At 44.6% G+C, this 10,000-nt stretch overlaps 1 protein-coding gene across 17 annotated transcripts in view; it reads left to right on the forward strand.

Moving 5' to 3' along the window:
* The window catches only part of Mef2 (myocyte enhancer factor 2), a 554,695-nt gene that overhangs the window by 191,872 nt on the left and 352,823 nt on the right, over positions 1 to 10,000 (forward strand). Inside the window, exon 1 of one of the 17 annotated variants that reach the window (XM_070133768.1) lies at positions 1,656 to 1,740. The exons of the other annotated variants lie outside the window; for them this stretch is intronic. The gene's annotated coding sequence lies outside the window, so the exon portion shown is untranslated. Of the gene's footprint in view, positions 1 to 1,655; positions 1,741 to 10,000 lie in introns of those variants that run through there. 17 annotated transcript variants of the gene reach the window in all.

A 10,000-nucleotide genomic window follows, 5' to 3' on the forward strand; every position in this document is an offset into this window, starting at 1 on the left:
TATTCCCCTCCTCTGTCCCCTCTCTATCCCTTCTCCTTCCCCTCTCTATCCCCTCTATGTACCCTCTCCGTCCCTTCTCTATTCCCTCTCCTTTCCCTCTCCGTCCCTTCTTTATCCCCTCTCCGTCCCTTCTCTATCCCCTCTCCGTCCCTTCTCTATCCCCTCTCCTTTCCCTCTCCGTCCCTTCTCTATCCCCTCTCTATCCCTTCTCCTTCCCCTCTCTATCCCCTCTATGTACCCTCTTCGTCCCTTCTCTATTCCCACTCCTTTCCCTCTCTGTCCCTTCTCTATCCGTCCCTTCTCTCTATGTACCCTCTCCGTCCCTTCTCTATTCAGTCTCCTTTCCCTCTCCGTCCCTTCTCTATCCCCTCTTCCTCACTTCTCTCTCCCCTCTCCCCTCTCTAAGCCCCCCATCGCGCGGCCTCCTCTCACAGCCTCTCACCTGACCAGTCTACCTGTTTAATGAGAATGATCCTCCGGTGGAATTAATCATGTTGTCCGGTGTTGATAAGCAAGGTGGCGAGTGGAAGTGTCGTGGCGGCCTTTTTTTTCTCTTTTTTTCTTTTTCCTTTCTTCTTCCTTTTCTTTCCTTCTTCGTCTTTTCCTTCCTCTTATCTTTTTCTTTCTTCTTTTTCTTCTTCTTCTTCTTCTTTTTCTTCTTCTTGTCTTCTTCTCCTTCTCCTCCTCCTCCTCCTTCTTCTTCTTGTTCTTCTTGTTCTTGGCTTTTTCCGCCGGGGATACCTTTGGAAGAATAGTTTTATGAGAGGTGAGGGACGTTTGGGACGTGGGTCGTCGAAAGTGTGAAAAAAAAATGTTTGTGTAGCGGTTTGTTTGGCGATTTGGCTTCGAGCATGGTGAGGGGAAGGGAGGAGAGGGGAGGAGAGGGTATGACAGGAGAGGAGGGGAGGAGAGGGCATGACAGGAGAGGGGAGGAGAGGGCAGGAGAGGGTATGACAGGAGAGGGTATGACAGGAGAGGGGAGGAGAGGGCAGGAGAGGGCAGGAGAGGAGAGGAGAGGGAAGGCGAGGGAAGGCAAGGGTAGGAAAGGATTGGGAAGGAAAGGGAAGGGAAGGGAAGAAGGGTGCACGAGAGGGAAAAGGGGAAGAGAAGGGTAGTGGGAGGCCAGTGAGGTGGGGATGGGATGGGTTTGGGGTAAGGGAAGGGTTGGGGAGGGATAGAGGGGGTGGGGGTGGGGGGTGGACGACACAACACAAGCACTAATATTTGCTGTAGGTATTCTAGGCAGGTGAAGAACCAGACATGGAGATTCTCATTATCTCTGATTATCATTATCGTTTTGATTATATATTTTTTTAATTATCACTAGAGTATTAATATTATTATTATGATTATCAGTGTGATCATCATTATCATGTTCATCACCAACTATTGTTAACACTTGTTTTTATTGTCAGTCATTAAAATGATTACATATTTATTTAAGAATAATCATGTTGTCATTTTACTAGATTTTACACACATTTTCACCTTGCTCTATTCATTAACGGTAATACATTATCTGCTTCATTATTATTGTTATTACCCAGTGATATATGTATATTTTTTACCCCCAACACTTAGAACCTGAACATTAAACCTCGTAAATCTGAACGTTGCTCAAGTTAACGGCCTTCTTGTCTTCTTTTGCAGGTAAATGGCGGACTGTGCGAATAAGGCCTGTGGTCAGATGGCGGACTGTGCGGATAAGGCCTTTGGTTAAATGACTTGGGAGTCTGGAAGGTCGGTTTGTAGTGAAGGTGTTTTTTTTATTGTTATTGTTTTTGTTCGTTGTGTTTTTCCTTTTGTTTGATTTTTTTTTGTTGTCATCATCATCATCATCATCAGCAGCAGCAGCAGTAGTAGGATTGGTGATAGGGGTAGTAGTAGTAGTGAGAATGTTGCTTTGTTGTTGTTTTTTTTATATCAATGATCGTGCTATTATTATTGTTATTAGTGTTATTGTTATTATTATCATTATCGTTATTGTTATTGGTATTATTAATAATGGCTGGAGTAGTATTACTATTACTTTTGTTATTATTGATATTATTATTATTAATAGTAATAGTAGTAGTAGTAAGAGGGAAAGAGAGAGGGGGAGAGAGAGAGAGAAAGAGAAAGATAAAGGAAAGGAGAGACACCTGAGTCTTGTAACAGCAGACAGGCCTGACCTAACATGCCAGCGGTGTAAATAGTCACCTGAGACACCACACGCCCCCCCCCCCCCATCTCCACCTTCACCTCGTTCCACCTCAGGCTCCACCAGCGCACCTCCTTCTCGGCCTTCCTTACCCACCTCCTCCTACTCCTTTCTTTCTCATCTCTCCCTCTCCCACTCGCCTTGCCTCTCGCTGTCTCCTTCTCTCCCTCGTCTTCTCCTTCTCCCTCTTCCTCGTCTTCTCCCTCTCTCCCTCTCTCCCTCGTCTCCCTCTCTCTCTCTCTCTCTCTCTCTCTCTCTCTCTCTCTCTCTCTCTCTCTCTCTCTCTCTCTCTCTCTCTCTCTCTCTCTCTTCTCCTTCTCCTTCTCCTTCTCCTCTCTCCCCTCTCCCTCCTCCTCTCTCCTCCTCTCTCCTCCTCTCTCTCCCTCCTCCCCCTCTCTCTCTCTCTCTCTCTCTCTCTCTCTCTCTCTCTCTCTCTCTCTCTCTCTCTCTCTCTCTCTCTCTCTCTCTCTCTCTCTCTCTCCTCCTCTCCCTCTCCCTCTCCCTCTCCCTCCTCTTTCTCCCTTTCTTTCCCGTGTCATCTTCGCAATTATTCATGCAATGAAAACTGCGATGATGATAAAATGATAGTAAGCCATGGTATCCCACCCCTGATAACATATTTTATTATTATCATTAATGTTGTTCTTGTAGCTGTTACTAATTGATATTCTTACAATTGTCATTCCTCTTCCTGTTTGTTTTTTTTTCTTCTCTTCTTCTATTTTTATCATCCTTATCTCTCTTCCCTGTTTTGGAAGTGGATTGTTTATGGCAGCAGCAATATAACGCCAGGATTAAGTGTCAGTTCAAGAAGATGCGGGCCTTAATTCGTGTAATCTTGAATTTAATTAATCTTCTTCTTGGTGGTGGTGGTTGCGGCCTCGTTGTGACACCTCTCGCTGTGTCTGCGTTTTCTGTGCTATCTCTCTCTGTTTCTCTTTCTGTGTCTCGGTTTCTGGTACTTCGTCTGTCTGTCTGTCTGTGTGAGTCTTTCTCTGTCTCTGTCTGTCTGTCTCGGTATCTCTCTCTTTTTCTCTCTCTCGGTCTCTCGCTCTCGCTCTCGGTCTTTCTCTCTCTCTCTCGGTATCTCTCTCTTTCTCGGTCTTTCTCTCTCTCTCTCTCTGTCTGTCTGTCTGTCTGTCTCTGTCTCTGTCTCTGTCTGTCTGTCTGTCTGTCTCTGTCTCTGTCTCTGTCTCTCTCTCTCTCTGTCTGTCTGTCTCTGTCTCTGTCTGTCTGTCTCTCTCCTCTCTTTCTTTCTCTTTGTCTCTCTCTTTCTTTCTCTCTCTCTCTGTCTCTGTCTCTGTCTGTCTCTGTCTCTGTCTGTCTGTCTGTCTCTCTCTCTCTCTCTTTCTCTTTCTTTCTTTCGGTCTCTCTCTTTCTCTCTCTCTCTCTCTCTCTCTCTCTCTTCTTTTTCCTCTGTCCCTCCCCTTTCTCCTCTTCTTCCCCCCTCCCTCCCTCTCCTTTAATGCTTATATAATTTTCGACTTAAAGCCAGCATGGTAAACGCACAAAAAACAGCATCAGAAAAAGATAGATAAGTAGATATAAAAGATTGACATAGACCATAGCTTTGACCGGCTTTGAGGCCCAAGCTGCACAGTCGGGTTCAGAGGGCAGTTCGGGGCCAGCGGTGGGTGGGCGAGGTGGGCGGAGTGGGCGAGGTGGGCGGAGTGGGTAAAGTGGGCGGAGAAGGGCGAGGTGGGCGGAGTGGGTAAAGTGGGGGGGAGGGAGACGCGGTGGGCAAGGTGGGAGGATTGGATGAAGTGGGGGGAGAGGGGCGAGGTGGATGGAGTGGGCAAGGTGGGCGGAGTGGGTGAAGTTGGCAAAGGAGGGCGAGATGGCCGGAGTGGGTGAAGTAGGCGAGGTGGGCGGAATGGATGAAATAGGCGAGGTGGGCGGAATGGGTGAAGTGGACGGAGGTGGGCGAAGTGGGCGAGGTGGGTGAATGGGTGGAGTGGGTGGGGGGGAGAAAGGGGAAGTGGGCCGAGTGGGTGAAGTGGGGGGAGTGGGTGAGGAGTGGGTGAGATGGGCGGGCGGGCGCAAGAGAGGTGGGGGTTTGGGTTACCAGGGATATGTGTATGCGATTTAGCAATTATGATTATAGATTTTTTTTTTTTTAATGGATTCTCCGCGATTGGAGTTTTATTAAGGATATTACTCCTGAGGTATGAGGAGTAAGGTAGTGGTATAAAGGAGTAGTTTTAAGTAGACGTTCATGGTGTTATGGTAATGGGCTATAATGGCATCCCATTGGACATTGACAAGGAGTTTTTTTTTCCTATTTATTCATCTATTTATTTTTTTAACAAACCCTAAGCTTCCTGTGGTTAATCGTCATAGTGAGAACGTTGTTTTTTTCTGTATAATTTTGATTTGTTTTGCCCTGTTTGTTTGGTGGATGTGGTTAATTAGTGAGTGAATTTTTGTATGACTTCTGTTTAATACGATACATGCAGTATATTTTCGTGAGGAGAGTGTGTGCAACCTATGTGACCATCATTATGCTTTATATATATGTTATTGATTGATGTTTTTTTTTTTATTATTATTGTCTGAGCGATGGAAACGCACATTGGTGATATAGGTGATATATTTTCAGCCTCGCATTTCGATAGCTCGCCCGCCACTTTGATGGTGTCTCAAGTTGGGCCGCCATCTTGGAACACCCACCGCCTCCCGGGCTTTCCTGACCTACCCGAACGTATCCGGATTGAAAATGTTTTTTCTTTATTACTTCTTATTACGATTGTTATATTTTTTTGTTGTACCGAAAAATCAATTTGTAAGGGATAGATGAAAAACAGTCGCTGAATGTCATCGTTTTCTTAGAGGTTAGGCAGTGAGTGTCGTTCTTGTAAAACCGGATTCAAGCGCCTGCGCGGATCGAGCGTGGGGCGCTTTCCGTCTCTTATTGTTGGTAATTAAGTTTGGTGGACGCCGACGCAGGATAAGCGACGTAAGTGGAATAGTTGAAAAGTTTAGCGTCTCAAGATGCTCTTTTATCTGCAGTGTTTGTTTGCACAGACTGAGGAGAGTAAAGAGCGTATGATAAATATTATGTCAAAGAATATATTTATGTTGGTTCGGGGCCCGGAGTTTATTATGGGCGGGGAGTGCGGTGACATTGCCGTTGATCTGGTGTCTGTCAGATCGTATGGAGGAATTTCTGTTTTTTTTTTTTAAGTAGAATTGTGAAGAGGAAAGCTCTGTTTGCCATTTTTAAAGGAATTTCTATCTTTTCTTAATGGAATTATGAAGAGGAAAACTCATTTTGTTCTCTTTAAATTATTTTATTTAGAATTATGAAGAGGAAAGCTCAGTTTGTAGGCCGGTTTAATTTTTGAGAACGAATTGCTTTGACACATTGGTTCCACATTTGAAGATAAGAGCGAAAAGAATCGCCCTCCTTTATGCGAAGCCAAGCCACGAGAACCACGCGTTGATTTACGGCCGCCCTGGAGTGCTACTATGTGTCAGGTTCCCGAAATGTTACAAGCCACGTGCAGCCTTACGGTCGCCGGCAGCAGGAAGGCCACGCTGCGCTGAAGAAATTCGTTGGGTCGATGTTGTTAACCTCGTGTGCGGTTGAGGATGGTTGTGCGGGGATGCAGATGGACTTGCGGTTGTTGAGAGCGGTGTTAGAGTGTGCCAGAATTTGTTGTTTTTTTTATTATGTATCGAAAAGGAATTTGATAATGTTGAGGCAGGTGGTGATAACAAGGATATCTGTCGCCAGTAATGATATTGGGAATACTGATAATAGTAAGAATGGAAATATAGATTATGATAAGTGATGAGGACGATGAATAACACAGGGGATAAACACAACGCAGTAAATAAACAAATAGAGAGGCCATTTACATGTGAACTTCCGACACGGTTTGTATGTGAATCCAGATCTCTCATCTAAGCAATGGGATCAGGTCAGTATTGTCATGGTTATTGGTAAAAGTCCGTATACTGTGGTACAATCGTGGCTTTCTGTGCCCCACGCAGTTCCACACACACATGTTGAACCTTGGCATTTGGAACGAAGAAATCTCCCGCAAATGAATGCGAGGGGAGTCCGAGGCCGCACGCAGAACAGCCTCCTCGCGCGCAGGGCCTCCACCACGAACCTCCGCCCGAGGGATTTGCGAGGGATTTTGAATTTTGATTTTGACTCGGCGAGGAGGCAAGGCGTCGAGAGCGTCCTTGTCCAGTGGGCGCGTGGCTGGGCGTCCTCCTTCGTCCTCCTGAGAGCGTCTTCTCCTTCCTCTCGTTGTTGCTGTTGTTGTTGTTCTTGTTGCTCTTCTTCTTCTTCTTCTTCTTTTTCTTTTCCTTCCCCTTCTCCTCCTCCTCCTCCTCCTTCTTTTCTTTTTCTTTTTTCTTTTCTTTTCCTTCCCCTTCTCCTCCTCCTTCTCCTTCTCCTTTTTTCTTTTTCTCCTCTACTTTCTTCTTCGAAGTTCTCCTTTTTTCTTTTCTTTTTTCTTTTGTTTATCTTTCTTTCTTTCTTTTCCTTCTTGTTTTCGTTGATGTTGCTGTCCTTCTCCTCCTCCTCCGACCCCAGCCGCCAAGGGACTCTCGGCGTGGTTCGCTCCGTGTAACTAAACTGCTGCTGCCAACCCGGTCGCCGCCTCTGACATTCAGTTCTGGTTTCCTGCGTCGGGTTTGTTGTGATGTTGTGGTTTCGTCCGGTTGCTGGCTACGGGCAACGTGTTTGGGGGTTGTGTTTTAGTTGTTTGTTTGTTTTGTTTGTTTGTAAGGGGGGGTGTTTGTGGAGTAGTGTTTTTTATTTGTTTATTTATGAGTTAGTTGGTTATTGGCTACGTTTTTTTGGCGTAGTGTTTTGTTTGTTTGTTTTTTAGTTGCAAATAACGTTTTTTGGCTTATTTATCTGTTTGTATATTTTATTATTTTTGTTGCTGCTATTATCATTTGGTTGTTGTTGTGCGTCCTACTTCGATTTAATGTGTTGTTGGTTGGATTGATCGTCATGTTGAGTGAGGATGCATTCGTATACATTTGTTTTAAAATAGGAAGTATGGGGGATACTCTCTCTCTCTCTCTCTCTCTCTCTCTCTCTCTCTCTCTCTCTCTCTCTCTCTCTCTCTCTCTCTCTCTCTCTCTCTCTCTCTCTCTCTCTCCTTCCTCCTCCCTCTCTCTCTCGTTCTCTTGCCTTTTTGATATTGTAGTCTCTCTCTCTCTCTCTCTCTCTCTCTCTCTCTCTCTCTCTCTCTCTCTCTCTCCTCCTCCTCCTCCTCCTCCTCCTCCTCCTCCTCCTCCTCCTCCTCCTTCTCTCTCTCGTTCTCTTGCCTTTTTGATATTGTAGCTGTCTGTCATTATTATTTTTTAAGAAGGAAGGTGACCATATTTGGTTGTAGTATTTGGTGTTAGTTGTGGGTTTTGTGTTCTTAGATGAATGAGTCAAGGATGTGAAGGCAGGAGCAGGAGAAGAAAAAAAAGAAACGGAGAATAGTAGTAGTAGTAGAAGAAGAAAAAGAAGTAGAAAAAGAAAGAAGTAGAAAATAATCGAAAAGGAAAAAAAAGAAGAATGAGATAAAGAAAGAAACAAGCAGATGTAGAAGAAGAAATATAAAAAGAGAATGAAAAGAATGTCAGATTGCACCGCCGTATCCGCACTGTTCGTACTTTGTCTACGGCGTATCGTGAATTATCTCGCGGAGACTACTTTTCTCTGTGTGTCTCTCTGTCTCTGTCTGTCTGTCTGTCTGTATCTCTCTTTCTTTCTCTCTTCCTTTCTCTCTTTCTTTCTCTCTTTCTTTCTTTCTTTCTTTCTCTCTCTCTCTCTCTCTCTCTCTCTCTCTCTCTCTCTCTCTCTCTCTCTCTCTCTCTCTCTCTCTCTCTCTCTCTCTCTCTCTCTCTCTCTTTCTCTTTCTCTTTCTCTCTCTCTATTTCTCTCTCACTCTCTCTCTGTATGTCTCTCTCTCTCTCTCTCTCTCTCTCTCTCTCTCTCTCTCTCTCTCTCTCTCTCTCTCTCTCTCTCTCTCAAAAAGCAAGAAATGTAGTTCAATCGGTTGTGTTATGTCACATGTGTTATCAAAGACCAGTGATCTTTTTTTTCGTGTGATGCAGTGATTAATGTTATAAATTTTCGAATGTATTCAAATATGTAATATGCTTAAGCTCGTGTTTGATTCATGTCCTGTCTAAATTGCTTATATGCATGCTGATTCACGTCTAAAATGGCCTTGAGACGGCTTTTTAGGATTTTTTTTTTTTTTTTTTTTTTTTTTTTTTTTCTTCGAAGATGTCCGAGTAAATATTCATATTTGGGTATAAGTTGTGCGGTTATATCTGTTTAAAAATATCTTTGTTTATGTATAATGTGTATCTTTCCATATGTCTATCCATCTCTCTTCTTGTCTTTCTGTGTCTATCTATCTGTCTGACTATCGAGCTACCTCTCAATCTCTCCATCTATGTAAGTAATTTTAATGTCCACACAGACGTAAATATACATACATGCGTACATACAAACGTACGTACGTACATATATACATACATACGCACGTACGTACGTACGTACGTACACACACACACACACACACACACACACACACACACACACACACACACACACACACACACACACACACACACACACACACACACACACACATATATATATATGTATATATATACGCACACACATATATACATATATATATATATATATATATATATATATATATATATATATATGTATGTATGTTTATATATTAGTTATACATACATATAAATCTAAGGAATATATATCATTAATCTTCCCCATTACATCATCCTGAGCGAGAAAGAAACCTGACGCCCAAAAGCAGAAGCTCATTGATACTTCCCATCGCATGCAATCTCGTCTCGATCGACTTCATCTCCGGGGGCGCTCTCCTCGGCACGCAGAGGGCGCTGAGCCGGCCTTGGCCATCTGGGAATAGCCTCCGGGGGGGATAAGGCGTGGGTGAATAGGGAGGTGAGGGTAAATAGGAAATAAATAAATAGTAAATAAATAGGTAAATAGGAAGGGGAAAAGGGTATTAAGTAATTGGTGAATAGGGTGAGGGTGGTGAGTGCTTAGTTGGGGGAGGGGGTGGCGAAGGAGGTGGAGAGGGAGAAGAAGGGGAAAAAGGTATTAAGTAATTGGTGAATAGGGAGGTGAGGGTGGTGAATGTTTAATAGGGAGGTGAGGGTGTGTGGTGAATGTTTAGTTGGGGAGGGGATTGGGGGGGGGAGGAAGGTGGAGAGGAGAGGAAAGGGAAAAGGGTATTAAGTAATTGGTGAATAGGGAGGTGAGGGTGGTGAGTGCTTAGTTGGGGGTGGGGGTGGGGGTGGGGGAGAGGTGGAGAGGGTGAAGAAGGGGAAAAAGGTATTAAGTAATTGGTGAATAGGGAGGTGAGGGTGGTGAATGCTTAATTGGGGGAGGGGTGGGGGAGGAGGTAGAGAGGGAGAAGAAGGGGAAAAGGGTATTAATTGGTGAATAAGGAGATGAGGGTGGTGAATGCTTAGTTAGGGGAGGGGTGGGGGGTGGGGAGGAGGTAGAGAGAGGGAGAGGAAGGGGAAAAGGGTATTAAGTAATTGGTGAATAGGGAGGTGAGGGTGGTGAATGCTTAATTGGGGGGGGGTGGCGAAGGAGGTGGAGAGGGAGGAAGGGAAAAGGTATTAATTGGTGAATAGGGAGGTGAGGGTGTGTGGCGAATGCTTAGTTGGGGGAGGTGGGGTGGGGGAGGAGAGGGAGAAGAAAGGGAAAAAGGTATTAATTGGTGAATAGGGAGGTGAGGGGTGGTGAATGCTTAATTGGGGGGAGGG

The sequence above is a fragment of the Penaeus vannamei genome, chromosome 19, assembly GCF_042767895.1.
Source record: "Penaeus vannamei isolate JL-2024 chromosome 19, ASM4276789v1, whole genome shotgun sequence".
In the NCBI taxonomy this organism is placed as follows: Eukaryota; Metazoa; Arthropoda; class Malacostraca; order Decapoda; family Penaeidae; genus Penaeus; species Penaeus vannamei.